The sequence below is a fragment of the Hyla sarda genome, chromosome 1 (genome assembly GCF_029499605.1).
Source record: "Hyla sarda isolate aHylSar1 chromosome 1, aHylSar1.hap1, whole genome shotgun sequence".
Lineage (NCBI taxonomy): Eukaryota > Metazoa > Chordata > Amphibia > Anura > Hylidae > Hyla > Hyla sarda.
This window is the reverse complement of record NC_079189.1, coordinates 286,864,343-286,891,659: the sequence shown is the minus strand read 5'-3', so window position 1 is coordinate 286,891,659 and position 27,317 is coordinate 286,864,343. Positions and strand designations below refer to the sequence as shown.

Below are 27,317 nucleotides of genomic sequence, written 5' to 3'. Positions count from 1 at the left end.
ACCAGTTGATTTAAAAAAAAAAAAAAGTTTTCCACGGGAGTACCCCTTTAAGCTTAGACACTACAGTAACACTCCCCGTTTTCAATCGAAAGCCATCTACAGTGTTATACAAATTCTTTCTGGCCTAACAATAATAAAAAATATGTCTTAAACCTTAAGCGCCAGACTTTTGGAACAATTTACGCCCAGAATGTATTGTAATTTGATTAATAAATTCTCCCCATTGAGTCTTGGACAAAAATGAACACACTATTATCCTTGCACAACTGCAAAATAAGAAGATCTCTTACAGCAGTAAGGGGGAGGAAAAACATCCATCTACTGCTGTTACCTCTTAACATATCACACATACAGTCCACTTGAAAGGTAAGACATTTTCAACCACCCAGGCCGAAGAACAATTATAATAATTTACCCGCAGTTAGTTCTCTTACCAAAGCATATTTAAGTCTGACAGGATGTCAGATGGGCAACTGAAAAACAATCATTGTGTGTTTAATGGTGCTTTCAATTATATCAAGTGAACTATTTGAGTGTACAGCTTGATTTAAAAAATAAATAAATTGTGACCTCAGCAGTACAATAAAAATAATACTTGTATAAATTAACTTAGAACTTGTGACTTATTCCCTTGAACAGCAATGATATTGGATATAAGCATTCTGCTGTTGCCTGTCTGGATAATGAGCAGTCAGGGGCCAGCTGGCAAATTTTAGCCTCGAGTGCAAGTATATATAGTAAAATATATATATATATATATATATATATATATATATATACGGGGTCAGTACTTTCCTCAGGGAGAGGACACCACTTCTGGTGTAGAACGGAGATTCAAGTAGGCCATATTGCACTCAGCGGGCTCCTGGGTAAAAAATATGCAAATCAGCTCATCACACCACCTTCACAGGTAGTGTGTCCTGCAAACAGCTCAGGCTCCGGTTAAGAAGTCTCAGAACTGATTGCGATTTATGCCAAGCCAGAACTCTCTCCAGAAGGAAAGAGGACCCACCTGCAGACAGCTGTTTCGGGTGTCAGTACAGAGCAGCGTTATCTGGCTTGGCTGAGGTGAGAGGCCTGTGACTAGTTAAAAGGGGTCAGTACTTTCCTCAGGGAGAGGACACCACTATATATATATATATATATATATATATATATATATATATATATATAGTAAGTATCCTCCTTGAGGAGGGGCACCATTTCTGGTGTGTAGAGATTTAAAGACCATTAGCACTCCACAGGGCATTCTGGAAGAAGGAATATGAAAAGTAGCTCAATCACACCACCTTCACACATAGTAGCTTTTATCTCCAGTTACAGAGTCTCAGAAATTAATTGAGATTCAATGCCAAGACAGAACTCTCCCCAGAAAGGAAGGGGAACCCTCTTCAGACATCGCTGTTTTTAGGTGTTGCCCCTCATCAGTACAAAGCAGGATGTTCTGGCTTGGCTGGTGAGAAGCCTGTAGTCTAGGCAAAAGGGGTAAGTGTCTTCCTTGAGCAATAAAGGAAAACTGTCAGCCAGTTCACCACACTAAACCCAATACATTGGGTTATAGTCTGGGTGAACAGGAGTCCATACACGGGTCACTTACTTTTTTAGGTTTTCTTGCCACCAAGTTGCTGTCTGCTAAGGTCCGTAATTTTGACCTTCACATTTGCGCTCTTAAGGCGGGTCCCTTGCCGGCAGCCTTGCTTTGTGTTCTAAAGGAAGAGGCCTTAGCCCGTCCCCCTTGTTCGCATATTCATTTTTCCCCTGAGTGCAGGCGTCTGTCTGCAGAGCGCATGCACTGAAGATTTTACCCAGCTCTCACATCCTGATGACGTGAGAGCTGTGCATCGGGAGAGCGTTCTGCGCAGTGTAACTGTGCATGTGCCGGTCCCCCTCTACACCCTTAAGTACCTCATTCTGAAGTCTCACTACTCCCGGCTTCCAGGTGTAGCAAGGGACCTAAGCATGCACAGTTACACTGTGCAGAGCGTTCTCCCGACAGCTATCACGTCATCAGGATGTGAGAGTTGGGTAAAATCTTCAGCACATGCGCTCTGCAGACAGAGCACTGCGCTCAGGGGGAAAATGAATATGTGAACAAGGTGGGCTGGCTAAGGCCCCTTCCTCCGGAACCCAGCGGCAAGAAAACATAAGTAAGTGACCCGTGTATGAACTCCTGTACACCCACACTATAACCAAGTGTATTGGGTTTGGTGTGGGTGAACTGGCTGACAGCTTTCCTTTAACTCCTTAAAGGAGTAGTCCAGTGGTGACCCAGTGGTGAATAACTTATCCCCTATCCTAAGGATAGGGGATAAGTTTGAGATCGCGGGGGGTCCGACCGCTGGGGCCCCCTGCGATCTCCTGTACGGAGCCCCGACAGTCCGCGAGAAGGGGGTGTGTGTCGACCTCCGCATGAAGCGGCGGCCGACACGCCCCCTCAATACAACTCTATGGCAGAGCCGAAGCGCTGCCTTCGGCAATCTCCGGCTCTGCCATAGAGATGTATTGAGGGGGCGTGTTGGCCGCCGGTCCGTGCGGAGGTCGACACCCGCTATCTGGCCGGAGAGCCTGGCCCCATACAGAGAGATCGCAGGTGGCCCCAGCGGTTGGACCCCCCGCGATCTCAAACTTATCCCCTATCCTTAGGATAGGGAATAAGTTTTTCACCACTGGACTACCCCTTTAAGGACCAACGGTTTTTCCGTTTTTGCACTTTCCTTTTTCCTCCTCAACTTTTAAAAATCATAACCCTTTCAATTTTGCACCGAAAAATCCATATGATGGCTTATTTTTTGAACCACCAATTCTACTTTGCAGTGACATCAGTCCTTTTACAAATCGACGGCGAAACGGGAAAAGATCACTGTGCGACAAAATTGAAGAAAAAACACCATTTTGTACTTTTGGGGGCTTCCGTTTCTATGCAGTACATTTTTCGATAAAAATAACACCTTATCTTTATTCTGAAGGTCCATACGAATAAAATGATACCCTACTTATATAGGTTTGATTTTGTCGTACTTCTGGAAAAAGTCATAACTACCGTATTTATCGGGGTATACCACGCACCGGCCTATAACACGCACCCTCATTTTAGCAAGGATATTTGGGTAAAAAAAGTTTTTTACCCAAATATCCATGATAAAATGAGGGTGCGTGTGTGCGTGTGTATACCCCGATACACCCCCACGAAAGGCAGGGGGAGAGAGGCCGTCGCTGCCCGCTTCTCTCCCCCTGCCTTTCCTGGGGTCTAGAGCGCTGCTGTCGGCCCTTTTCACCCCCTGGTTATCGGCGCCGCTGCCCGTTCTGTCCCCCTGACTATCGGTGCCGGCGCCGATAACCAGGGAGAGAGAAGCGGCGCCGACAGCCAGGGGGAGAGAAGGGGCAGCGGCACCCATTGCCGGCGCCGCTGCCCCGTTGCCTCCCCCCATCCCCGGTGGCATAATTACCTGAGTCGGGTCCGCGCTGCTCCAGGCCTCCGTCGTGCGTCCCCGGCGTCATTGCCATGCGCTGAACGGCGCGGCGCATGACGTCAGAGCGCCGCGCCGTGCATAGCAACGACGCTGGGGACGCACGACGGAGGCCTGGAGCAGCGCGGACCCGACTCAGGTAATTATGCCACCAGGGATGGGGGGAGGCAACGGGGCAGCGGCGCCGGCAATGGGTGCCGCTGCCCCTTCTCTCCCCCTGGCTGTCGGCGCCGCTTCTCTCTCCCTGGCTATCGGCGCCGGCACCGATAGTCAGGGGGACAGAACGGGCAGCAGCGCCGATAACCAGGGGGTGAAAAGGGCCGACAGCAGCGCTCTAGACCCCAGGAAAGGCAGGGGGAGAGAAGCGGGCAGCGACGGCCTCTCTCCCCCTGCCTTTCCTGGGGGTGTATGGGCGTATAACACGCACACAGACTTTAGGCAAAAAATTTTAGCCTAAAAAGTGCGTGTTATACGCCGATAAATACGGTACATGCAGGAAAATGTATACGTTTAAAATTGTCATCTTCTGACCCCTATAACTTTTTTATTTTTCTGCGTACGGGGCGGTATGAGGGCTCATTTTTTTAACCGTCTTCTGAGGTTTTTAGCGGTACCCATTTTGTATTGATCGGACTTTTTGATCGCTTTTTATTCATTTTTTCATGATATAAAAAGTGACCAAAAATACGTTATTTTGGACTTTGGAATTTTTTTGCGCGTACACCATTGACCGTGCGGTTTAATTAATGATATATTTTTATAGTTTGAACATTTATGCACGAGGCGATACCACATATGTTTATATTTATTTTTATTTACATGTTTTTTTATGGGAAAAGGGGGATGATTTGGACTTTTATTAGGGAAAGGGTTAAATCACATTTATTAACTTTTTTTTTACACTTTTTTTTGCAGTGTTATAGCTCCCATAGGGACCTATAACACTGCACACACTGATCTTATACACTGTTCACTGCAAAGCCATAGCTTTGCACTGATCAGTGTTATTGGCAGTCGATTGTTCAAGCCTGCATCTCAGGCTTGGAGCAATCAATCGCCGAACGGATGTGCTGGAGGAAGGTAAGAGGACCTCCGCTCGCGTCCCAGCTGATCGGGACACTGCATTTTCACTGCGGTGGTCCCGATCAACCCCACTGAGCAGCCGGGAAGCTTTTACTTTCGTTTTAGATGCGGCGTTCAACTTTGAATGCCACGTCTAAAGGGTTAATAGCGCGCGGTTTAGGTAAAGCTAAGGTAAAGCTGTTGGTCACCATGGGTTACTGAAAATTGTAGCTTTGACATTAACTTAGCCTTAAACCCTTACCGCATACGGACATATAGCTATATTGCTTATAGCTAATGCCAGACATTGCCGATAATTGCTGATGTCTGGCATTAACTCTTTAGACGTGGCGATCAAAGTTGATCGCGTGTCTAAAAGTGAAAGTAAAAGCATCCCGGCTCAGTCGGGCTGATCGGGACCATCGCGATAAAATCGTTATGTCCTAATCAGCTAGGACACAGCAGAAGGGTCCCTTACCTGTCTCCTGTGTGTCCTATCATCGATTGATTGCTACAAGCCTGAAATCCAGGCTTGAGCAATCAACCACCAATAACATTGATCCCTGCCATTGAATGAAAGGGCAGTTATCAGTGTATTGAATCAATGTACTGCATGTTATAGTCCCCTACGGGGATTTAACCCTTTCCCTAATGAAAGTTTGAATCACCCCCCTTTTCCCATCAAAAAAACTGTGTAAATAAAAATTTAAATAAACATATGTGGTAATGCTGTGTGCATAAATGTCCAAACTATAAAAATCTATCATTAATTAAACCTCATGGTCAATGGCGTGCACGCAAAAAAATTCCAAAGTCCAAAATAGGGAATTTTTGGTCACTTTTTATACAATAAAAAATGAATAAAAAGCAATCAAAAAGTCCGATCAAAACAAAAATGATACCAATAAAAACTTAAGATCACGGCGCAAAAAAATGAGCCCTCATACCACCCCGTACATGGAAAAATAAAAAAGTTATAGGGGTCAGAAAAGGACAATTTTAAACGTATAAATTTTCCTGCATGTAGTTATGATTTTTTTCAGAAGTACGACAAAATCAAACCTATATAAGTAGGGTATCATTTTAACCGTATGGACCTACAGAATAAAGATAAGGTGCCATTTTTACCGAAAAATGTACTGCGTAGAAACAGAAGCCCCCAAAACTGACAAAATTGCATTTTTTCTTCCATTTTGTCACACAATGATTTTTATTTCCGTGTCGCTGTAGAGATTTGGGTAAAATTACTGATGTCATTACAAAGTAGAATTAGTGGTGCAAAAAATTAGCCATCATATGGATTTTTTGGTGCAAAATTGAAAGGGTTATGATTTTTAAAAGGTAAGGAAGAAAAAACGAAAGTGCAAAAACAGAAAAACACTCCGTCCTAAAGGGGTTAAAGGGCTATTCCAGGATTTTTTTTTATTTGACTATGCTACAGGGGTTGTTAAGTTAGTGTAGCTCGCAATATAGTATCTGTACCTGTGTGTGACGGTTTTCTCACAATTCTTCTGTGATTTTCTCCCCAATATTTATTTTTAACAGCATACAAAATGACTGTTGTCTCAAATTTATCCCAGGTTGCAATGCGGCCAAGAACTGACTCACTAGTCAGCTGATGACAGGGAGCCTGTCTGCTTCAATGGGTGGAGGAATCGCTTGGTGGGAGAGAGATCAATCTGCAACTAATGCTACAGCTGTATGCACCCTGATTGAAAACCACAGGTCTTTTGAATGGATGCAGCTCATTTATGTTTCAATTGGTGGGGTGGCTGATGTGTGGGAGGAAGGAAAATGGAATTCTGGGATTTGTATAGCAAATGAAGAAAACTCAAACAGGAAATACCAGTTCAAAAAAGCTAGCCACAGTGTTATGGTAATCTCACAACATAGCCATTTAACCCCAAGACAAGCGCGGATCCTTTCTAAATATGTCCATTATTGTCTGGCAGGTACGTACTAAAATCAACTTATGGTGGATAACCCCTTTAACTAAGTACTTTGATACATTCCTAGGTGACCTAGCAGTATTAGGGTACGTTTCGCAGCGTGTTTAGCTGGTGAAGGCCCCGCTCTATGCTGGCTTTACATGTGCCTGCTGGTAGCGGCAATACGCCGCTACGAGCAGACACACTGCAGCAATGTGCGCGGTGTACTCGCACATCGCGGCTGCTCTGCCTGCTCTGAGCTAGGCAGAGAGCTCCTGCGATGTGCGAGTATACTGCGACTCGCGTATTGCCGCTACTACCAGGCATATGTAAAGCCAGCATAGAGCGGGCCAGTGGATCTGCAGCGTAAAATATTCTGAAAATCCGCGCGTGTGAACGTTCCCTTATACATGGCTTTAAGGCTCTTAAACAGTGTGAGTTCCTGCTCAGGTTCAAGGTTATTCGAACCAAAGCAAACTTTCCTACAATATTGGGCAAAGCTGCCAAAGCGAATTTTTGATTTGCTCAACACTACTTATGCATCTTAGAAGGTTGGAAGGGGAAAAAAACACAAGGGAAAAATTTTAAATTTCTGTGACAGGAAAGGGTTAAGCATCCAAATCCCCTGTAATGTTTTCTACATAGTTCAATCATTATTATACCTTGTCCACTATTAAAATGACACTTAAACCTGGAAACCTCATGATTCTCTGTGAGTTTATATGGTTTTTGTGTTTTCTTGGCTACAGTTCAGAATTTCTCAGAAGTTTCTGTCAACATGACCTATTCTCGAAATCTCCAAGGTGATACAGCCTTGCAAGGCTATATTTATCATAATGTAGCAAAGGTTTTTATCTTCCTAAACTTCCCCGGACAAGTTTGTAGAGATGGAGATCAATGATCTACACGTGTATGTGTGTTCTATTTAATGAATGCAAGGCAGTCAGAGTCTAGCCAATGACTGTCACTTTTTAATAGAACTGATCACATTACCGTCTTACTTTAATACATGCTACACAAAGCTGAATGATACAATGAATTATATATATACTTCAACTGTAATAAATAGCACATTTTCTGAATTAAATAGAAACATACCATGCAGTGTACACATAAAACTGTCTGAAAAGTAACAACTTTTGGCCTGTTCTTATACATATGCCCTTATTTAAACACAGGTTTATTTATTTTTGGGAACCTACATAAATTTACATTAACTCATTCGTGTAAGTGCTAATGGTACAAAATGTTATTTCTTATTTAAAAGTCTTGTTAATCGCAATGACATTTAGACATCTGTCTTGCTTTTCTCAAGGGGTATGCAAGCTCAAGCTCCCATCTAAAAACAAAACTGTGTCTCTACTGCCACCTCTAGGTAATAATGTCTGACCGATAAAAAACATGTCTAGGATATCAGCCAAAGCAGACACCCATCTGTTCTTGCCCCTTGCGAGTACAGTGCAGAGTACTAGTTGGCTAGATGAGAAGAATGCATCTCTTGGGGATTACTTCTAACTGAGGATACACAGCTGACATATGGAATCTTTCAGGTATTACTTTCAGAGACAAAATATGAAAATTAGCTCTCCTGTAGAAGAACAAAAACTGTCTTCTAGTGCTATCTATAGGTAGCTACCTTGTCAATCATTGTTCACCTGGATCCCCTCAATAGAAACCATCCAGAACTGCATCAATCTCATCTAGGCAATAATATGAAAAACACAAAAAGACAGACAGACCGATGCGCATCTAAGCGCAATTACCCTTGTTAAAGGAAAAGGAATGATGCAGAATAGGTCTGGGTTTTGCTCACCTATTGGTGTTGACTATGAGCACAACACCACCGCTTGCTTGATTCCACAATAAGTGGTATGTACAGGAGTGCAGCTTGCACCGGTCCCGAATCCAGCTGATGGAGGACGGTCAGATAAAATCCAAGAAATGGAAGAAGCAATATCCCGGTAAAGTGGTGCAATCAGCGGCACTCTCCTCACAGTGGGGACAGACTAATAGAAAATAACCGGCATGGAATGGACTTATAAAACAACAAACAATTTATTTTGCTAAAGCATTAGAATGAACAACGCGTTTCGAGGGGCAGGACCCCCTCTTCGCCAGGTTCTGATGAACCTGACGAAGAGGGGGTCCCGCTCCTCGAAACACGTTGTTCATTCTCATGCTTTAGCAAAATAAATTGTTTGTTATTTAGTCCATTCCATGCCAGTTATTTTCTATTAGTCTGTCCCTACTGTGAGGAGAGCGCCGCTGATTGCACCACTTTACCGGGAGACTGCTTCTTCCATTTCTTGGATTTCATCCAGGCAACCAACCAGTACCCTTTATTTATTTACCTATTTCATTTTTACAGTACTAACATATTCCACAATGCTGTAAAGTTATTGTCATCACTCACATTAACGCTTGTCCTCATTGGGGCTTACAATCCTGCTCTCTCCTGGAAGAGCAGGATTGTAAGCCCCAATAGATGGTGTCTGATTTAGCTATTATCTTAGTCATGCTTCAACACTCTATAGTGCGTCCAATATTGGGTTCCATGGTAGCAACTAAGCAGCGCTTAAAAGATAGTTTTCTTCCTTCTGGAGGACAACCAATCTGCATACTTCATACAGCAGCTGGATGTTCAACAGGGATAAATAAATAAAATACTTTATTTAATAGAATAAAATCTGATCTGAACATTTACTTGTTGTACACATCCAGGCTCCCATTCTTCACTAAGGGTATGTTTTTTTTGTTTTGTTTTTTCAGGAATGTCCATTCAGAAAATGACATGCCATTGCTGGGACCACTCAGAAATGCGCAGTATCCATAAATGGCAGTGCATACCTGACAAGTCAACTCTTTCTATATAGGCAGTAATCAGAATTGCTGTGCTGCAGAATCAATGGGACTCTACTGCAAGGGAATTTATATGCAGAATTTTTTTGTAGTATTTTTCTCGGAAATTCTGCCATATGTATGAGGCCTAACATTGACATAGATGACTGATTTAGGTAAAAATGGTTGAATTTTCACTTTTTATTATTTAATTTAAAGAGCATTATCTGTTAAGATAATAGATACAACATTTGAAATAGTATACAAATAATGGTTTAATGCTCTTTCTTTTTGGATCAATTTTTTGCAGTGTGACAGGGATACTATCCTGCTATACGGTCCCTACCACTAGGGAATACTGTTGCCATGAATGGATGTACTTTATCTGCAATGATATTTAGGCATTTGGTACATGACAATGTAATACCCACAGGAACGCTTTGAGTATAAGCTTTTCCAGCTTTTCCAGTGCCAGACACACACAAACCTGATTGCCCACCTAATTTAAAGGGGTTATCCACCATAAGGTGATTTTTGTACGTACCTGGCAGACAGTAATGGACATGCTTAGGAAGGATCTGCGCTTGTTTTGGGGCTAAATGGCTATGTCATGAGATTACCATAACACTGTGGCTAGCTTTTTGTGAACTGGTATTTCCTGTTTGACTTTTCTTTTTTTGACTTCAAATCCCATAATTCTATTTTCCTCCCTCCCACACATCAGCCACCCCACCCATTGAAACATAAATGAGCTGCATCCATTCAAAAGATCTGTGGTGTTCAATCAGGGTGCTTACAGCTGTTGCATTAGTTGCAGATTGATCTCTCTCCCACCAAGCGATCGCTCCGCCCATTCAGCTGACTAGTGAGTCAGGTCTCGGCCGCATTGCAGGTTGGGAAAAATCTGAGACAACAGTCATTTTGTATGCTGATAAAAATTTATATTTGGGTTGAAATCACAGGTAATTTTGTAAGAAAACCATCACACACAGGTACAGACACTATATTATGAACTACACTAACTTTACCGCCCCTGTAGCATTGTGAAATAAAAAAAAAAATCCTGGAATACCCCTATAAAGCAAAAAAGTATCTCTCAGATCAAACCACTTTCTTCCATTACATCATAGTCCAGTTATGATACCTTTGTGCCTACTGTAGGTACTATTGGAGATTGACAGTGGTCCACATGGGCACTTTAACCTCGCTGCAGCTACATGACCCCATATGCAGCAAGCTGGGAAGGACGGTGTTTTCTAAGGCCTTTCTACTATAGCCAGCAGTAACTTTTGCACTATAAAATTGCACTATGGATCGGACCAGATGGACTAGCCTTTGCTCCTCACAGACATCAACAAGCTTAATGTGTTCATGACTACGTCACCAGTTCACTAGTTGTCCTACTGTGGACTACTCTTAGTATTTACCAACCATTGCATACCAGGAACACCCTAAGTAACACCCTAAATAACCTGCCATTTTGCTCTGATACAGTTGTCTTACTGTAACAATATGGCTTCTATAAGATTCAAAAAAATGTAATTCTGCCATGTATTTTATCATATGTAGTGGCATAACCTCTGTTTTGCTCCTCCATAAGAAAGCTTTCGTATTTCTGCATGCTGTAAGTGCATTTATTGTGGCTTTCTGGTTGATGTGTTTCATGTGTGTTTTCATGTGTTAAAAATTTTCATCTACTAATATTTGTCTAAATGTAAGAGTGATGACATACGATGGTGGCTTTATACACTACTGCTGACAGTGAGAGGTGGGGTAAGAAAGTCATCGGCATATAAATATGAAGAAGGAATGCAGAAAAGAGAATATTCACCCTGCAGTTATCAACATCTCCTATTTTACGACATAAAATATGACATATGGTGTAGATGTGTGTACCTGTTAGAAGCACAGAAATATTGGCCGATGGAGAACAAATAATAGTTATACTAAAGCCATTGTGTGAAATAGATCTTTAAGGCAATGTATAAATAAATAAATCTGTGCACATTCTGGAGATCACCTAGTTTATTTTAGGCAACTTCTATTGGTATATCCACATTAAAGAAGGGATATATCCAGCTTACTAATACAATGTCATGCCTACCAAGCATATTAGCAAGTGCAGTGGGCCTCAATTATCAAACCTATAGCAACCAATGACAGTGCAGCATTCAATTTAGCACTGCAGTTTAAAGGGATACTACGGCACTTAGACATCTTATCCCCTATCCAAAGAATAGGGGATAAGATGCCTGATCTTGGGGGTCCTGCCGCTGGGGACCCCCGTGATCTTGCATGCCGCACCCCGTTAAAATCAGTCACGCTCCGCCCCATCAATGCATGCCTATGGGAGGGGGCGTGACAGCTGTCACGCCCCCTCCCATAGGCTTGCATTGAGGGGGCGGAGCATGACATCACACAGGGCGGAGCCTTGACGTCACAATGCTCCGGCCCCGTGATCGACAGAAATCAGACCCGGAGCAAACACGCTCCGGGGACTGATTTTAACGGGGTGCAGCGTGCAAGATCACAGGGGTCCCCAGCGGCAGGACCCCTGCGATTAGGCATCTTATCCCCTATCTTTTGGATAGGAGATAAGATGTCTAAGTGGCGGAGTACCCCTTTAAGGCCCAATTCACACTATGGAGAATTTGCACCCTCCTATTGATTTCAATGGGAATTCTGCTGCTTAGTTCACATGTCGGAGGTTCTGTAGAGAAACTTCTGATGTGAAAATAGATTTCCATGGAAGACTGGACATTGAACATCTTCCAGCAGAATCTACCAGAGAAGTCCCATTTAACAATAAGACGTTGTTTATGTAGCTGCAAATTGCCACAAACATAAGTGCAGTTTTCCGATTCATTTCCTTACTGAATTTTCTCAATGTGAACAGGCCCTTAGAAATGAAAGCTGTACTTTGCTTGCTATAGACAAGCTTTTCTTTTAGAAAGTTTTGATAAATCAATCATTATTATTATCATTACTGACCATTACAAGATCTTCTACCAACTCTAGGATATGGGCATCAGCAGTAGTCAGACCACCAATATTGTAAAGGAAACAACGGGAAAGGCAAGGTTTCACATCCTGCTGTACTGCCACATACAATAATGGAGAATCCTATTCAAATTATTGTAAAGTCTAAAAAGCACTCCACAAGCATTATTTCTAAGGGGAATATCTCTATAATATGGCATGCGATTAAGCAGGCTTTTTCCCCTAAAAAATCCTCCATGTTACTCTGTATAAAATTGGAGAAACACAAAGAAGGTAGCCTCATAAAAGTCTATGGGTGCTATACTAAGAATATGTACAATATAAATCTGTAGCATGGCCATTGGCAACATATTGGCTTAAATGTATTGTAGTTGCTGCACAGCAAAGCAATTGGACAATGTTTCTTATGCATAATGTGCCAAAAACATGTAAAGAAAATGTGTCTTGCCGAACAAAGAGGTTTTGCTTATTGGGAAAGGGGTAGGAAATGCACATAAATGAGGGGCTGCTTAAATATAATGCCATATGCCCAGAAAAGCAGGCAAAGGCGAGAATTTTTTTTTTGAACTTTTCAAAGTGCCAGACCCTGTCGGGTAGTCAGTCCGACAATTGTAGACTGTTTATTCGGAGCCCATATCAACACGTTTCAGGCCCGCCCTTTCCGGGCCAGAAACGCGTTGATATGCTCAGAATAAATGCTATTTTTCTCTATTTGGCCTACAATTGTTGGACTGACTATTCGATGGGGTCTGGCGCTTTGAAAAGTTTCATTTTCTTCGCCATTGCCTGCTACTCTACTACGGGGTGAGTGTTTCTATCCCGCAATACCACACCTGTGTCTGACATATTTCACCAGGGGCGCTTTCGTGTCTCTTTTTTCCCTTTTTTCCTTCTCTGTATATGCCCAGAAAAGGAACAAAATTGGTATTAAGAGGGGCATTTATTAAAAGTGAACTTGGATTTTTGTTCACTTTAGATTAAAAACAGTTGCGGGCAAGGTGGCGTCCGTGCGTCAAATTTATCAAATGACGTTGATGAATGCCTGCTGAACTGCTCTGTTGAAATGTTACAGAGCAGTGACGGGCCGTGCAAGAATTGTATTAAAAGTCCCACAGACCTTAATACAATTGTCGCATAGAGTGATTTAGGGCAGGGTTTCCCTGTGATTTCTTTTAAATCTGTCCGTGCAACTTTTTTGCGACTTTTCACAGAAAAGTTGCACATGATAAATTAGTGACCACTGCGCAAAGTGATCTAAGTCAGATCATTTCATGGTAATAAAAATTTAATCTAAAAATTAGTCTAAATGAACTGTCACAGGAAAAGCCACACGGGACCAGCCTGCGACTTTTTCTGCAACAAATTTAGACAAAAAAAGCTGTCTAAAAAGCTTGATAAAGTCCCCTCATTGTGTCTAAAGTGAACCAAGTAATAGTTTCAAACTTGGAATAGACAGTATTAGGAAATTTACTTTTATATCCCTCAACTGCAGTCTACATTACAACGGTCTGCAGCAGCAGAAGATTTAAATTGCATTTACTGTGCTAACCACAGCAACATTACTTTTATATAGTCTTGTATTTAGATGTATAGTAAAAAGAAAACCTGAGAACATGGGCAATTATAAGTTCATTAAGAACAAAATATAAATTTGGTGCTGGTGGGGTGAGAGGGTGGTCCGAATGTTTGACAACTGCTCCAATTACCTTAGTTAGGTACTTCAGATGGGTTTACATTTATATTTTCCCAATATGGCAATAAAGATACAGTCATATATTTTAAAAGTTTGATAATAGTCCTTGGATCAACAATGTTCTAAAATGTTCTAAAAGGTCTTGATTAAAAATAATTACAATTTTAAAATTGAAACAATGTATGTAGCACACAAAGTTTTCGGTCATATTGCATGTTTTGTTATGGTTGAATGTAGTTTTTCAGAAATGAAATCACAGTATAGATGTTGTTTTTTTGCCTAACATACTGTAGTAATTTAAAGTTGATTAGAGTGACTTAAATGTGCGGAGGCTAAGCATAATTAAACAGGGCACCCAGAGACCGAGATGAGTACAACCATCTGAACCACTGCACAAAGGAAAAGAAAACATTGTACTTACTGGGCTGGGGCTTATGTAGTGACATCAAACTGATCATAAAATTAACAGTTTTTTCTACATACAGAAAAATTGGTGTGCATCACAGCTGCGATTTTACTATCATTTTCAATTCTATTTAAAACCAGTTATAAAAATGACACTTTATTTTTTTTATTTACCCTCTGCTATAGAGTATGTTATAGTAACATCTATTCTTATATCAGAATTCTCAATTTGACAAGGTTTCCATGTATGTATAGGTGAAATAAAATATATCAGTTTAAGTGAACATTCCAATTAAAATACAATCTGTTGTTTCAGAATTACGGATGATATTTATTGTGTGTGTGTGTGTGTTTTTTACTTAAACAACAGTATTAGAAAATCTGCAGCTACATACATCCTGCTCTGGACAGTTCCTAAAATGGACAGAGATGTCAGCAGAGAGCACTGTGTTCCAAAAAGAGAACCATTTCCTCTGTAGTATTCAGCAACTAATAAGTACTAAAAGGATTAAGATTTTTTAATCTAAGTAATTTACAAATCTGTTTAACTTTCTGGCACCAGTTGAATTAAAAAAAAGTTTTCCACGGGAGTACCCCTTTAACATACCTTTATAGTGTTTTCTGTGGTTTTCTTTACCTCTTTTACCTTGTTCTCAGAGGCAAGATCCAGATCAATAATGGCCCGAATTTACAGTTTCCATCCGACAGTTTAATTTGACCTTTGCAACACAATTTTGGTGCACATTTAGCAAGTTTCCCTCTGCAGGTTTGAGCCGTGGCAGGTTTTCCCCAACGGAATTTCCGCAGCAGGAAATCTGTGAGGTCAATATAATGGAACACCCACCATGGATGAAACCTGCAGCTGCAATCTGCCTGTAATCTACATTTAAGAGAAAGAAACTGATAACCCAAAAAATGTTTAGGGTATGTTCCCGCACTAGTAACTAGCAGCAGTTTACCTGCTGCGAATTACGCTACCATTCATTTGAATGGGTCCATGGACAGTTCACAAAAGTGTCAGATTTGCAGTTTGCCAGTTCAAATGAATGGAACTGTAACCCACAGCAGATTTTCCACAGCTGGAAACTAAAACTAGAGTGTGTACGCACCCTCAACCAGATAAAGTGGGTGTATCCATTTTTCTGTTCACAGTTTGTTTAAACCAACAGGAGCACAATGGTTTATTCTACTTTTAGTCTCTGCACCACAATTTTCCCAAGATGTCCGTCAAATTAGTAAATGAGATTCAACTAGGGAAAAAAATTGTAAATCAGGGACATTGTGTGTTCATTATAGCATAGAAAAGTCCCACATCACACCTAGAACGTGTTGACAAAACAGGACAATAGCAATACAGACATCTGTAATATGCAAATGAGAATTAATAAAGATAGCACCACTAACATGATGCCTTGGGCTACGCTGGTAAAATGTGGAAGCAGCAAAAAGTACAATGCAAACACCAATCACTAAATGAAAAATGACTAATGAAGGTGTGCTTATGAGTGGGAGCCTGGATGGAAATTGGACATACCAAGCCTTAGATAAGACTTTTGGCAGTTTATGTGCAGTTCATACAATTACATCTAAAGATCTTGTATGATTCACATTAGTAACCATCAATAATCAGAATCATACTCTGAAATTTCAGATAGTATTTACCCTTTTAAGACATAACTAATTCTCATTTAATAGTAAAGAAAGAGTAGGATCAGCTCACCCGGCATAGGCCCGCTGCAGCACGGACAGGTGCGGATTCCCCTTGTAGCAATTAAGAACAAGAAAGGGGTCCAGGGCAGCTTCTCACAGATATGCGGCTTTATTGTATCATACAGATAACACACAGGACATACACGGAGGTGACGCGTTTCGGCCGGTGGCACCTGACCTTAGTCATGACCGAAATGCGTCACCTCAGTGTATGTCCTGTGTGTTATCTGCATGATACAATAAAGCCGCATATCTGTGAGAAGCTGCGCTGGACCCCTTTCTTGTTCTTAATTCTCATCTAGATACATGTTTTTTTTTTTTCCTCTGTGCCTTCTTTTTTTTTGGGGGGGGGGGGAGCTGTATAAAGGCATGTTTTTGCGTGACAAGTTGTAATTTTAGCAGAACTATTTAAAGCTCAGGATCATTTTAAATATGTATATTTTAAAAACTACTTGCGAAATCAGATGCAAGTTTTCTGTGATTTTAGGGATGCATTAAAAGAAAAAAATACTATGTACCTAAAAATATGCTGTGTGAACATAGTCTGTAACACAGCTACCGCTAGCTATATATGAAGTGGGCTCAGCTCCAGGGCCTTCTCCAAATTTCCCCTGTGTACATCTACTCAACCTATACAGGGGTAGTCACCAACAGTCTGAAAACAGACTGTCTATAAGAGATATAATATCAACGTATATAAGAATCCTTTCCATGCTGATATTATATGAGGGGACTTACTGTACAACTGAAAACATACAAATAAAAAAATAACCAAAAATATTTTTTTGTATAATTTCATAGAATATGTTAAAAACAGTCGAAGAACTGTGCATGTCAGATGTGTGAGTTCACTTTCTTAGTACTCTCTCTCTGGCCCACAAGAGTCATGTCACATATTTCTTTAGCAGGGAAGGGGTTACATTTGTACCAAGTATAGTGGAACAAATTTAAGCCAGATACTAACCAAGAACTTCTGTGTACAAAGGACTCCAAGGTTGATTTGAGCAATATAAACACTAGACAGACTTCCATGTGTACAGCACAGTTCTGTTTCACTGGGATCTCTGTGGTAGAGTAAAATGTGAACAAGTTCAATGTAAGAGTGGAAGTATAATAGAGACATCAAGCTTCAAAGGAAAAAATCACAGATATTTCCTATTTCTGATTCACAGGCAGCCTTCAACACACTTCAAACAGTACAAGTCTGTTTCAATATTCAGAAGCAGTAGTTCTTTGTAATGTAAATCAAGGCACACAGGTAAGGGACTGGGTTAGAAATAAATAAGCATAGAAATAAGGCACTCATACATTATTGTTCACAATAGAATCAGAAAAGACATTTGTCAATTACTATCATTATAGGCCCTACTAAATTAATTACAAAGTTTCTAGATGCTAAGATCCTTGTTTAAAGGTATTGTTTAAAAGTGGCCAGGCTGGCATAGAATAAAAAAATCTGTTCTTACCTGCGTGATTCTGCACTGCTGCTGTTTCAGTTGTGCCTGGTTCTGGCTGCTCATCACTTCCTCATCCCTGCCTTAACACAAGATAGTACCAACGTAACCTTTTGTTCAGACAGAGACTAGGAAGTGGTGAGTAGCTGGGACTAAGCACCACCTGAAAAGCAGTGGCACTGAACAACAAAGGTGAGTACACCTTTTTTTTTTTTTAAATCTATCACAGCCTGGTCATAAATGAAAATTAAATTTTTCTTACTGTACGTTGATATATACATATGCAACAGAATAATTAGGGATGAGCGAATCAAATCTGATGAATCCGAATTCGTTACGAATTTCAGGAAAAATTCAATTTGTAACAAATGCGAATATCGCCGCAATTCGATCACGCGATTCGCTTCATTAAACTCTATTTAGTGCGGTCCAGGCTCCAGGGGCCGGGCATCTAAAATGGCAGATCCATATGTGAGGACATGGGGCAAGGAATCCTGGAAAGGTGGGAACAAGGGTCTGCGGTTTCACTCTGAATCACATGCAGCATTTAGCCAATCAGCTGCCAGCCACCTCTGTGATGTCACAGCCCTATATAATCGGCAGCCATCTTGCGGCCAGTCACGTCAGTGTTCCATTATAGAGAGAGAGGGACAGACAGCAGTGTGTGTTGCACAAAAAAGCATTTTCACCGCAGCGATTCACCTCCCAGTCACATCAGCGTTCTATTGCAGAGAGGGACAGAGAGCAGTGTGTTGCACAGAAAAGCTTTTTTACAGCAACAATTCCCCTCAAGCCCAAATCCAGCCTAGAAGCACTGATAGGGAAGGGAATGAGATTGAGAGAGAATGTGCCATTTTGGGTGTAGTACACAGTGACTGTGTGCTGCAGCACTGGTGTGTACAACAACTGAAAAGCAAATATTAGCCAGCCAGTTAGGGTAGAGTAGAGCACTAAAAGCGTATTGTCCTCTATTAAGTGTAACCTGTACCGACATCTAAGTGGTGTACCATTTTGTTCCTGTTAAAGTCTTAAGGGCCTAGATACTGTGAAAGGCCAGCCAAAAGTACACCCCTGCTGGTGTTGTAGACAAATACTGTTTTAAGCATACTGGAGCGCATTGTCCTCCCCTCATTAGTGCATACCACATACATAGACCTAAGTGGTGTACCATGTTGTTCCTATTAAAGTCTTAAGGGCCTAGATACTGTGAAAGGCCAGCCAGTCTGATTTACGATGTTTCCACACGTTGGAATTCCACCCTCCATATGTTGGACCAACTATACGAACAGAGAAAAGCCATCACCGAGTTCTTGATTATCCAAGTGGATAGGGGGACTCCCCTGTGTAACTTCAATGTCAACCTGTGGCAGCTCATATGTGACACCTGCCATTTACTCAGGCCCTTTGAGGAAGCCACCTTACTATTCAGTTGCCAGGACTACGGCATGAACAACCACATGAGCCCTGTCGGGGCTGAACTGGAGAAGGAGGAGGGGCACAGTGGAGCACAGTTTAGGTTTCGCGAGATGGGCGGTTTTTCTAGTCATCTGACATGAGAGGAGGAGCAGCCAGAGGAGCTAGAGGGTTATGAGGAAGGCAAGACAGAGAACCCAGACACACCGTGGCAGTATGCAGTGGAGTTGAAGGCAGGGAGTCCCTCTGAATCACTTGCACAAATGGCACGATGCATGCTCACTTGCTTGCTTAGTGACCGTCGAATTGTCACCATACCATTCGGCAGCGGGATGACTTCTGGCTCTCCACCTTCTTGGACCCTCCTTACCAGCACAAAATGGGGGCCTTGTTTACACCCACTGAGAGGGAGGACAAACTGACCTACTACAGAGACATCCTACGTTGTAAGTTGGCAGATGCCTATCTGCTCCATCGCCTATCCTCTCGCAGGTCTGACTTGGGGGGCTCTCTATGCTCACCTTCCACTGCCATGGCTGCTGGGAAGGGGTGGGGTGGCAGGAGCAGTACCAGCTCCATCAGCAGCAGCCTGAGTGTACAGTCGTTGATGAGTAGCTTTCTTCACCCGCATAGTGAAGCAACTCATCGGCAGCAGTTAGAGCTGGAGCAAGACCTGAAACAGCAGGTGTTGGCATACCTTGACATGCCCATGCCAACACACCTTGAAGATCCGCTGGACTTCTGGGCAGCCAAACTTGATGTGTGGCTGCAACTAGCAGAGTTTGCCCTGTAAAAGCTGTCCTGCCCAGCCAGTATTGTGCCATCAGAGTGGGTGTTTAGTGCAATAGGGGCCATAGTATTCCCAAGGAGAACTTGTCTGTCCATAAAAAATGTGGAGAGACTGACCTTTGTGAAGATGAATCAGGCATGGATCAGCCAGGATTTCCACCCACCAATGCCTGATGCATCAGAGTAGATTTACCATGGTGCCACACAGACACTTCACAAATATGGATAGTGCGAAACATATTTAAGGTGCTGCTCCCCAGTTACAGACATTCCTCCACATCAGACCACAAGTAAGTATTGAGGATATGCATTACTAAAACTTTTTATGTGATGCAAAGACCTCTAAAAGGTGGAAGGGAACAATGTATGGTCCATTGTAATTGGTGGGGGTAAAAACTTCCCCTGTATGGCCCTACTCTCGCATTATTAATTCTCTTCTTGGCAAGTGTTACTCGCCCTAAAATGGGCGGCCCCACAAAGGAATCTCTCCCCATTTCCACCTACAAACACTGCCATTTCACAGGGTTTTTAGGTGGAAATAGGGAGTTTCCTGTGTGGGGCCGCCCTTTTTAGGGCGAGTAACACTTGCCAAGAAGGGAATTAATAAGGCAAGAGTAGGGCCTTACAGGGGAATTTTTTACCGCCACCTGCTACAATGGACAATACGTTGTTCCCATCCACCTTTTCGAGGAAAGTGTTGCTTATTAATTCCCTTCTTGGCAAGTATTACTCGCCCTTAAAAGGGCAACCCCACACAGGAACCTCTCCCTATTTTCACCTAACAACCCTGGGAAATAGCAGTATTTTAACCCCTTAAGGACTCAGGGTTTTTCCGTTTTTGCACTTTCGTTTTTTCCTCCTTACCTTTTAAAAATCATAACCCTTTAAATTTTCCACCAAAAATCCATATTATGGCTTATGTTTTAGTCACTTTACCCAAAAATGCACGGCGAAACGAAAAAAAAAATCATTGTGCGACAAAATCGAAGAAAAAATGCCATTTTGTAACTTTTGGGGGCTTCCGTTTCTACGCAGTGCATATTTCGGTAAAAATTACACCTTATCATTATTCTGTAGGTTCATACGGTTAAAATGATACCCTATTTATATAGGTTTGATTTTGTCACACTTCTGGGAAAAATCATAACTACACGCAGGAAAATTTATACGTTTAAAAATGTCATCTTCTGACCCCTATAACTTTTTTTATTTTTCCACGTACAGGGTGGTATGAGGACTCATTTTTTGCGCCGTGATCTGAAGTTTTTATCGGTATGATTTTTGTTTTGATCGGACTTTTTGATCACTTTTTATTCATTTTTTAATGGTATAAAAAGTGACCAAAAATGCGTACGCCATTGACCGTACGGTTGTATTAATGATATATTTTTATAGTTCGGACATTTACGCACGCGGCGTACCACATATGTTTATTTTTTTTTTTACACTGTTTTATTTTTTTTATGGGTAAAGGGGGGTGATTCAAACTTTTATTAGGGAAGGGGTTAAATGACCTTTATTAACACTTTTTTTTTACATTTTTTTTGCAGTGTTATTGGTCCCATAGGGACCTATAACACTGCACACACTGATCTTTTACACAGATCACAGGCGTGTATTAACACGCCTGTGATCAGTGTTATCGGCGCTTGACTGCTCCTGCCTGGATCTCAGGCACGGAGCAGTCATTCGCCGATCGGACACCGAGGCCCTCCCGGTGTCCTGTCAGCTGTTCGGGACGCCGCGATTTGATCGCGGCGGTCCTGAACAGCCCGACTGAGCAGCCGGGTCACTTTCACTTTCACTTTAGACCGCCGCTTCTAAAGAGTTAATACCGCACATCGCCGCGATCGGCGATGTGTGGTATTAGCCGCGGATCCCGGCCGTTGATGAGCGCCGGGACCGACGCGATATGATGCGGGATCGCGTCGTTAAGGGGTTAAGGTGGAAATAGGGAAAGGCTCCTGTATGGGGCCGTCCTTTTAAGGGCGAGTAATACTTGCCAAGAAGGTAATTAATAATGTGAGAGTAGGGCCAACGGTTACAATGGACCATACGTTGTTCCCGTCCACCTTTTAGAGGTCTTTGCATCACTTCAATACTTGGTGGTGTAGGTGGCACATGGTGTTTTTTGCCCACCTTTCCTTTTGTTTGATTTAAAAAAAAAATGTTATCCTAAGAATATTAGTAAAAGTTAAGTTTTACGTAATGCATATCCTCAATGCTTACTTGTGCACACTAACACTTTTACGAAAGAGACCGTTTTCTTCTGCCTACCTGCCTCAGCTACTATTCTGATCCTGCAACCCGCCTAATGCCACACATCTGATGCCAAGTTCTCCTTTTTTCACCCACCTTCTTCACCGGGTACTGGTATTGCCACCCACCGCCCCACTATGTCCCCGGGTCACTTTCAGGACTCCTGATGCTGCTGATGCCACCTCCAGGCTGTCTTATACTGCCACCATATGTTCTCCTCATGCTGATGCCAGCTCAAGGCTGTCTCATTCTGCCACCATATGTTCTCCTCATGTTGCTGCTACCTCCAGGCTGTCTCATTCTGCAACTATATGGTCTACTCATGCTGCTGCCACCTCCAGGGTGTGTCAATCAGCCACTATATGGTCTCCTCATGCTGCTGCCAACACCAGGCTGTCATTTAGTCACTATATGGTCTCCTCATGCTGCTGCCAACTCTAGGCTGTATCATTAAGCCACCATATGGTCTGCTCTTGCTGCCGCCAACTCCAGGCTGTGTCATTCAGCCACTTTCTGGTGTCCTCATGCTGCTGCCAACTCCAAGCTGTGTTATTCAGCCACTATATGGTCTCCTCATACTTATGCCACCTCCAGGCTCTGTCATTGCGCCACTCTGCACCAGTGATTCTAATAGTGATGCCTCTATTACATAGTAACATAGTTCATAAGGTTGAAAAAAGACCAGAGTCCATCAAGTTCAACCTACTACCCTAATAAGTCCCTATTGAGTTAAGTTGATCCAGAGGAAGGCTAAAAAAAAACCTCATACTAGAAGTAAAAATTCCTTCCCAACTCCAAATATGGCATTCAGAATAAATCCCTGGATCAACCTTCTGTCCCTATAAATCTAGTATACATAACCAGCAATGTTATTACTCTCCAAAAATGCATCCAGCCCCTTTTTTAACTCTATTACAGAGTTCACCATGACCACCTCCTCCGGGAGAGAATTCCACAGTCTCACTGCTCTTACAGTAAAGAACCCCCGTCTGTGCTGGTGTAGAAACCTTCTTTCCTCAATTAAGCATGTCGTACTGAATAACAGTATTATTTCACTAACCCAGCACACACCCTATGTGTGTTACAGCAAGGCAAAGTGTTCTACACCCCTATTGAGGCTCTCTGTAGGCCAGAAATAGTCGTTTTTAATAGAGATTCACTGCACATAAATTTGGACCGAACCATTTTTTTTTTTCAGAAAATTCGCCGAAAAGGCCAAATCGAGTTTACAACAGACATTTTGGTCAAAATGTATCTTATTTTGGCCAAAATGTATCTTATCCAAGGTTGTAATGTATGGAGAACACTTCTGCCATTGCATAACTCCTTCATCTAGGGTCAAAACAGCAAACAACTCCATACAAGGAAAGATGCGGCACCAGCAGGAGCACAATCCATACATAAATTCATATTCAGGGACATAATACGAACTTGTATAATCTACTCTTTAACCATCAGAACACAAAAACTGGGGACTACTTCACCAACCTCAATACCGGCTTCCACTGAAGGAGGGGAGCTTTTGTGTACAAGTGGACACACACTGATTCTGAAATCTACATGTGTGGTATATAGCTTGACTATTGTGCATATACTTAGTCTCTTAATTGCCACATGGGTGTTTTTGATAAGTAGGGCCATTGACCTGGATTTATCAAACTGTGAGAGAAAAAATAGAGGGATTTTCCAACAGCAACCAATCGTAGCTTAGCTAACGAGCTCAGGTAAAAGTGAAAGCTGAGCTGAGATTGGTTGTGGGAAAATCACTCAATTTTTTCTCTCAAACAGTTTGATAAATCTTAAATCTCGGTATGATGAATTTGGGCCACCATTGAGTGGATTGGGGCTGAACAAAAGAATGATGATCTTTTTTTTTTTTTTTTTTTTTTTTTAAAGATGCAGATAATATGTATAAAAACCTTACTCCAAATAAGCCACTCCCTCGTCATCTTAAAGAAAGCAAAGGTACGGTGGTGTAAATGTATAATATATAAAGTCCTGATGGCCATGAACAAATGGTGCAAATTATGCCAAAATATTGGAGCAATGATAATTTCTCCCTTTATTGTATGTAGACTAGTAACATCTGGCTGTAGCATTTTTGACAACAGTTTTTTATTTGCCTTTTGCAGCCAGATGTTAAAGTTTAAAGTTTATAGGAAAATAGAAAATGCACTAGATAAAAGCGTTTTGATTTGTGACATTTTCTGAAATTTTTTCGGTCACTTGCATTGTGTTTATTTTTCTCCAAAATGCAGCTTACTGTAGAATGGACAGTTTTTACCATTACTTCCTTAGACTACCCTATAGGATTTGAATAAAATGCCACAAAAAAATGTATATTACTTTGAGTATGTATGAGAGCCTTTAAAACATACCAGCTGTTTCAAAATGTTTTTAAAAACCTGCTTTGTTTTGTTACATTAACCCGAGTGATGACAAGGGGATTTTATTGAGCCCTGTGTGCCCCATTCATGGTGCACAGTTATCCTTCAAGTTATTCCTTCATCCTTCCATTTAAGAGGGTGGGACCAGAGCTGGATTGTTTGTCCGTATTACACATATAGATACTTCACCTATCTTGCTTTTCTGCCCAATCACAGTACAACATATGGTCCTCTCTGCTATTATATTCAGGAGGCAGCAATATGCACAAATAGAAGTAAGAACACAAAAACAAGGCCGGAATAAGAAATTGTAGACCCACGGGCTACAGCGCTAACCAGGGTGCCCTTTTTTTGGGGGGGCACAGTGTTTTAGATAGTATACACCAAACACATACACACTACACACTTCCCCGGATCCATTGCCTCCATTACATTGATAATGTGGCATGTACCCCCTGAAGTCATCCTGCCTACATGACCGGCTTTACAAACTGAAGCCGGTCATAGATCACTTTGGGGCCAAATTTTGGAGGCTTACGTACCAATCATGGAGCTCTCGGTAGATGAGTCTCTTATCAGTTTTAAGACTCATCTTTCATCAGTATATTCCCTCAAAGCGGTCGTGGTATGGTGTGAAACTCCGGGTACACTTACAAGTTTAGAGTATATGAGGGACGAGATTCCCGTATTGAACCCCCAGAATGTTCCCCCACTCTGGGTGTTAGCAAGAAAATCGTTTGGGACCTTGTGCACCCATTGTGGATAAAGGTTACCACCTTTACCTGGACAACTTTTATACAAGCATTTCTCTGTTCACATCCCTTGCCGCCAGATTCACGTCCACTTGTGGGACCGTGCAGAAGAACCAGAGAGGCCTCTCTCTAAATTTTGTTAAGACACCTATGCCCAAGGGTGAGTCCCGTGCCCTTACCCACGAAAATCTGTTTTTGGTCAGGTATAAGGATAATAGGGATGTCCTTATGCTGACCACAATTCATGGTAATGGCAGCTCACCTGTCCCTGTGCGAGGTACCACAAAAACAGTCCTCAAGCCTGATTGTATTCTAGACAACAATCAGTATATGGGGGAGTTGATCTCTCTGATCAAATCCTCAAGCCATATAACGCCATGCGCAAAACACAGGTATGGTACAAAAAAGTTGCGGTTAACTTGGTAGAGGTTGCCATGTACAACTCTTTTGTACTGTCCCAGAATGCTGGCAACACAGGGACATACCTCCAGTTCCAAGAAGAAGTCCTAAAGGCCCTGATCTTTGGCGACTGGGAAAGAGCAGGCAGGTGTTCCCAAGGAACCAAAGCTATAGGTGCCAGGATCATCCCAGGCCAACACTTTCCAGGTGAGGTCCCCTACACTGGAAAGAAGGGACTATCCCAGAAAAAATGCAGAGTGTGTCACAAGAGGGGGATACGGAAGGACACCACCACTCAATGTAAGACTTGCCCTGATCATCGGGCCTCTGCAATAAAAACTGCTTCAGGGAGTATCACACTTCCATGCAGTACTAAATTTTCCCTTTTCATTTTAATTTCCCATAATTTGACCCCAATGTACCAAGTCCAGAGTACATTCCAAATTTTAACCCCATAAACCACTAAATTGGCCCAAAAAAATTTCATAAAAAAAAAACAAAAAAAACCTGATAAGACCTCTGTGGGTATTTTTTCCAAAAATGGGTCACTGAGTCACTATCATCGGGGACTTTTTTATGTTGCCTCAAATGTGCAGCGCTCTCTCCACCTGAGCGGGGTGCACATTTGAGGCAACAGGTTAGGGATGGCCACACACATCACATTTCCAGAATGATAAATCAGAGCATAGGGTTTGGAGTGGGCATACTTTTTAGTTTTAGCTATGCTCTGGGTCATCATTCTGGGAACATAACCTGTTTTATAATTTTACGTCCCACTGTACCCCATTTTAGTAATTTACCCCATGTAACGCTCCTTGAGGGGGGGGTCCCACTGTTCTGGCTCCATAGGCAGCTATGTAGAAGCTCAAGGCCCCTGACTGTGCTCCTGCTCTTTCAAGACCAGTGTGCACCCGCAGAGCTGTTTACGCACAGATATGAGGTATGTCCTTACTCCAAAGAAATGTATTTACAAATTTACAGTCACATTTTCTCCTGTTACCACTTGTGAAAATGAAAAATTTGGGGTAACCCCAGCATTTTAGTGTAAAAAATAAAATTTTTCCTTTCCACACCCCACTTTAATGAACATTTATCAAACACCTGTGGGAAGTTAAGGTTCACTGTACCTCTTGTTACATGCCTTGAGGTGTGTTTCCAAAATAGTATGCCATGTGTTTTTTGTTTTATTTTTGCTGTTCTGGCACCATAGGGGCTTCCTAAATGTGACATGCCCCCCCCCTCCCCCATTTCAGCAAAATTTGCAAATGTGACTCCTTCTCTTCTGAGCATTGTAGTGCACCCGCAGTGCACTTGACATCCACACTTGGGATATTTCCATACTCAGAAGAGATGGGGTTACACATTTTGGGGGACATTTTCTCTTATTACCCCTTGTAAAAATGTAAAATTTTGGGAAAACCAGCATTTTAGTAAAAATAAATAAATAAATAAATAAAATAAATTCACACATCCAAAGTCATCAAACACCTGTGGGGTGTTAAGGCTCACTGTACCCCTTGTTACATTCCTTGGGGGGTATAGTTTCCAAAAGAGTATGCCATGTATTTTTTTTTGTTTTGTTTGCTGTTCTGGTACAATAGGGGCTTCCGAAATGTGACATACACCCCCCCCCCCCCCCAAATTCAGCTAAATTTGCAAATGTGACTCACACTCTGTCCACACATGGGGAATTTTCATATTCAGAAGAGATGGGGTTAAAAATTTTAGTGGCCATTTTCTACTATTACCCCTTGTAAAAAT

General features: G+C 42.0%; 1 protein-coding gene across 10 annotated transcripts in view; it reads right to left on the bottom strand.

The window, feature by feature from the left end:
• CRLF1 (cytokine receptor like factor 1) overlaps positions 1-27,317 on the bottom strand; it is a 128,076-nt gene that overhangs the window by 61,266 nt on the left and 39,493 nt on the right. The window contains exon 3 of one of the 10 annotated variants that reach the window (XM_056574635.1): positions 17,068-17,167. The exons of 8 other annotated variants lie outside the window; for them this stretch is intronic. The gene's annotated coding sequence lies outside the window, so the exon portion shown is untranslated. Of the gene's footprint in view, positions 1-15,000; positions 15,138-17,067; positions 17,168-27,317 lie in introns of those variants that run through there. One more of the 10 variants, XM_056574664.1, reaches the window with a different exon arrangement.